Source organism: Triticum urartu, chromosome 6 (assembly GCF_003073215.2).
Source record: "Triticum urartu cultivar G1812 chromosome 6, Tu2.1, whole genome shotgun sequence".
Classification (NCBI taxonomy): domain Eukaryota; kingdom Viridiplantae; phylum Streptophyta; class Magnoliopsida; order Poales; family Poaceae; genus Triticum; species Triticum urartu.
Genome location: NC_053027.1, coordinates 522,705,992 through 522,711,226, shown reverse-complemented (window position 1 = coordinate 522,711,226; position 5,235 = coordinate 522,705,992).

The following is a 5,235-nucleotide window of genomic DNA, read 5'->3' as shown; positions in this document are numbered from 1 at the left end:
AGCCGCCAGCCACCACTGGCCAAACCGCCCCCCCCCCCCCCCCCCGGCCGGCCCGCCCTCCCCGAAACCACTCCCCACCGCCGGTCCACCGCCGCACCGGGCATCCCTCTAGCCCCCCACCCCGCCGAGATTTTTCTTCGGGGATCCCCACCCCACCGCCCAATGAACGCCCCCCAACCGCCGGTGACTGCCAACCAGAGGTCTCACAACTTCGAATACCCACCGACCACTAATTTATTACCATTTTTGTCCTTCATATACGCGCTGACGGGTGGGCCCTATGGTAATGTGCGCTGCTGAATGTGGACCATTTGACTGGTCAATTGATCGTGTTATCAAAAAATTACGGAGTTGTATGGTGAGCCAGTGACCGTATGATCACCCTAAAATGTACTCCTATTTTATTAACACAGTACAGACTCAAACTACCATTTCTTTCTTTCATATACGGGCTGATAGGTGGGCCCCATGGTTACGCGCCCCGATGGTGCAACACTAGTTGCGCCGCGTGGAACGTTTGACTGGTCAATTGATTGTGTCATCAACAAAATACGGAGTTGTACGGGTGAGCCAGTGACCGTATAATCATGATATGTATTTGTTTAACACGGTACAGACGCAAGGGCTCATATATACGCGCAAGCACTCACCGCTATAAGCGCACACACGTGAACCCTACCCCTATGAGCACCTTCGAGAGAGTGGGCCAGCGTATATGATCTTGAGATTTTACGAAGTCACCATAGGTGCCTCGTAGTCGAGTGGAACGTCTCCTCCCACTAAACGTACATCGCCAGAAAATACTGAAATTAACACAAAATAAATGCGAGCACCGGGACTTTAACCTTGGTGGGCTCGAGAAACCACTGTCCTCTAACCATCCAACCACATGTTGGTTAGCACGACAAAATGTATATGGTGACCGTGATGAGCTTATTCTGAAGTTCAGTGACCATATCGTGCTTTCGCTTCAAATACAATGACCGTAAGTGTCGTCAACAAAATACGGAGCACGCATCAAATGCAAAGTCCGTCAGTGTCATCAACAAAATATGGAGACATATCGTGAGCTAGATACCGTTGTGCTATTGTATATGCTTATTTTCTTAGTGGCCGATTGCGTGTGTGGTGTGGTGGGCACATCATTTCTAGTTGTGGTGGGTCAACATGAAGACTCATGGGTCGGTTCCATCCTGCGCCACATATAGGTTGGACCGAGACGTGTTATACGAAGACCCATGTGGAGGACTCGACGTACAACACGAAGCTACCAGAGTCGCGGAGGACTCTATCCCCACTGGTGATAAGCCGACTACATATGATTTGTAACCCTAGGCCCTTAGTATGTTATACAATCTTGGGAGCTAGTTCGTCGATAGTATACACACACGCACAATGCCCGGTATTCACGTGTACTTTGTAAACACCCCTATCACTAATATACAGTACCAGGAGTAGGCTCTTTCTTCAAATGCAAGGGTCCGATCCGAACTAGGGTAAAACTTTGCCTCGTATTACCATCCAGCCTAACAGCCAGGGATATCCTACCGAATGATATGATGAAATCATATCTGCCAACTACTAAGAGAGAGGTGTGTCGGGGGGGGCAATGTGTGCGAGAGAGGCCTAAAGATAATGTGCGTGCGGGAGACACGTAGGCACATATATGTGTGTATAGAGGGCTAGTAGAGACCGTGCATGTGTATATATGCATGTGAGAGAAATAGTGTTTTCCAACTGAGATTAGTGAAAAGAGTGGTACATAGTAGTCGGAGAGAGAGAGATAAACAGAGAGAGCATGTGCGTGAGACACCCGGACACCCTGAGAGAGATTGTGAGCATGTGTGAAAGAGAAATGCCGATGCATATAAAGTGTGTGCACTTATGCGTTAGATAGAGAGATATATAACGCGTTTGTGAGAACGGGGCGAGGCATAGTGCATCTACGTGTAAAAGACGGTTCTACGCATTAAATTAAAATATAAATGTCATTATTATTTTTGGATGAGATCATGAATTTTGCAAATTGCGTATGGACAAAAATCGGTCTATCAGACACCCATACTCTATTGAATTCTAGCATGTGCATGTGTTTATTTCATATTATCGATCCATAGAGTGAGAGCGGTTTGAAATACAAGCAATGGATGCTTTTGCAATTCATATATAAACATTAATTAGTGAACTCCATGTTGTTAGTGTGAAGCGGTTTTCCCAGTCACGACGTTGTAAAACGACGGCCAGTGAATTGTAATACGACTCACTATAGGGCGAATTCAACATAAAGGGGGTTTCAAAGATTCGAATTCATAGGAAGTGCATTCATCTATTTGAACCTGAGATAATGGCATTTGTAAATCAGATGTAAAAGGGGCATCAATCTTTGTTGTGAGTTTGAACATGCTATATATATTCATACGCATATCTAACTTTTTTTGCAACCAAGGAGATTATATCTGGAACCATGCATGAACTGAGGTAAGTTGCATATTTTTTAATATATACTCGTGTACAATGTATATTAAAATGTACCCCCTCCATTCCAAAATAATCGTAGCTTTAGGATTTTCAAGAGTAAAGATTTGTGAAGTTTGACAAATCCTGAAAGTTCAATTCAAGAGAACCGAAAACGTTAATGCTTCTGCTCCCAAATATTGAACGAAGCGCCAAATAGGCCTCTGGTCACCCGAAACCGCGCGAGACTAATGTTTTGGTGGTAGGAAATTACTGTCCTGACTCTGGCCCGTGTAGCCTATCGGCCCGATGTCCAAAGGTCTAAACCGAGGTAGGTTTGTAACTTCACCAAGATGCTAGTCTCAACTGCCTCCGAGAAGCATTCATACACCGTGGGCGCCTACCCATGCGCTCGGCCGAAATCTATCCCGCCCACATTTGGGACACCTGACATGACTGTCCTACCCCCAACCCGCAACATGTCCAAAATTTTAGATGGGGGCAAAGTTTGTAACTTTCCCCAAATTTCAAACAAGCGCGTCTCAAACCGAAACATTGTTCCCCCTTAGTTCCCCGCCTCCCTCCGTTTCCCCATTCATACTCCGTGGGCACGAAAACGCCCTCTCCACTAGCCGCGAAACCCCAGCCTCCTCCGTCCTCCACCCCATAGCGGCCAATCCACCGCCGCCCTCCTCCATCACGCCGGAGCCGGTACCCCGACGTCGTCGTCCAACGCAACCGCAACCGCAACACCCTCAAGGACTTAGCAGCTGAAGCCGAGGCAGAGCTGCCTCCATGACGCCGACGCTGACGTGCGCCGTACCAGAACCACTCCGACCACGCCGTCCTGCGCCTCACTGTTGCGGCTCCACTGTTGCAACCGTCCACCGCACCAGAGCCGTTCCTGCTACGCTGTCGTTCGCCACCTCGGATCTGCTTCCCCGCTGCCGATAGACAGCCATCGCACCACACTCAACAACTTGGCCATGGGTTCGTCCAAGGCTGCACCGTCCTCCACAACTTCTGGTTTCCGGTGAACAACAAGAAGATCGTCGGAAAAACAGAAGGAGGACACAACACTGCCAGCAGAAAGAGGTACTCCTCTTCCCTTATTCGTGCAAATCTTACGTCTCCGCTCACACCGTATTCATCCCACGAAAGAAACTAGTTGAGAGCTTCTTACTGCATCTTCTTCGTGATAATAAATGCACAAGGTTTCCTCCCTTTTACTATTTCACCTTTGCTAGAGGTCAGTAGCCCGCCTGGATTTCAATTCAGGGTCAGTCGAACCGCAATTAAAAGAAGAAGCACCCGCTTAGGCGCGTGGAGCACCTAGTCCGCCTGTTCCCCGGGGAAGCGGTGCATCGGTGTCTATCATAGAGGTGTGGGGCGCAGGAGCTACTTGCGCCCGATCTGGAGGTCGGTGGGGATTGAATGGATGGTCGGGGGGCGGTGCGGTGAGGTCGAGGGGAGGGCGCAGGCAGGGGAGGAATACTGGGTCGGTGGTCGCTGGCGTTTCGAGGAAGATCGTCAACACTGACTGGCTGGAGGTAGATGAAGGTGATCTTCCCGTTCTTTGTGCATCGGACGGTGTAGAAAAAAATGGACTGGCCTATTTGCTTTCAGTCGACTGTTATTTTCATAGAATCCTATAGTAATTTAGTGTGCCATGCATGTTGTAGAGCTATCAAATGTCTCCCGTCATTTATTTCTCACCGACCTGCTATCTGCTACCTTTACACTGTACTAATTGTGCACACACTTCACCCATACTCCATTATTGTTTTTTATGCATGGGTATTTCAGACTCTGACGCAGTGTTGATGAATGCAGAAAAGAAAAGACAGAAGTCGCTCCAGTGTAATTTGAAGATAAGCACTAAGCGTTTTAGCGCTCTAATGGGTGCAGTGTCAGTAGTTGGAGACAGTAAACGCAGCTCTGCAGTTGATGATCTCAATTGCCACACACAACCATCCCAGGTGCTTGCTTTAACTTCACGCTGTCAAATGTGGTTGCATGTTGCATATGGTGTCTAGCTTGTATTGCTTCCAATTTGGTTAAATTGCATCTGCTTACTTTACACATTATACCTTTGATAATGACATGCCTTCCTGTTTTTGATACATACTACATATGTCTATTAACCATGTTCGTACATCAAACTAATGCTCTTTTGTATCCCTCGTCAATCACTTATGATGAGACAGTCACCCGAGTGGGTTACTGTGAGACGCCCTACTCGTTTAAAGAGTGCAGTGTCACCCTCCCCACATGATTCTCAAGAAACAGCAAGGCTAAATGAAGATAGTCAATGTAGCTCTCTAGTTGATCACCGCAATTCCCCCACACCACCATCGCAGGTGCTTGCTCTTACTTGGTAGTGTGATATGTGGTTGCATGTTGCATATGGTGTCTACCTTGTAATGCTTCTAATTAGGGTAAATTGCATCTGCTTAGTTAACACATTATACCTGTGAATATGACGTGTCTTCCTATTTTTGGTACATACTACGTCTTTCTATTAACCATGTTCTTACATCAAACTACTTTTCTTGTGTATCCCTCATCAATGCTCCTAATTTGTTAAATTGCATCTCCTTAGCTTACACATTATACATGTGAATATGAAACGCCTTCCTGTTTTTGGTACATACTACATCTGCCTATCACACCATGTTCTTACAAACTACTGTTCTTGTGTATCCTGCGTCTATCGCTTATGATGAGACAGTCACGCGTGTGGGTTAATATGAGATGCAATATACTCTTATAAAGAATGCA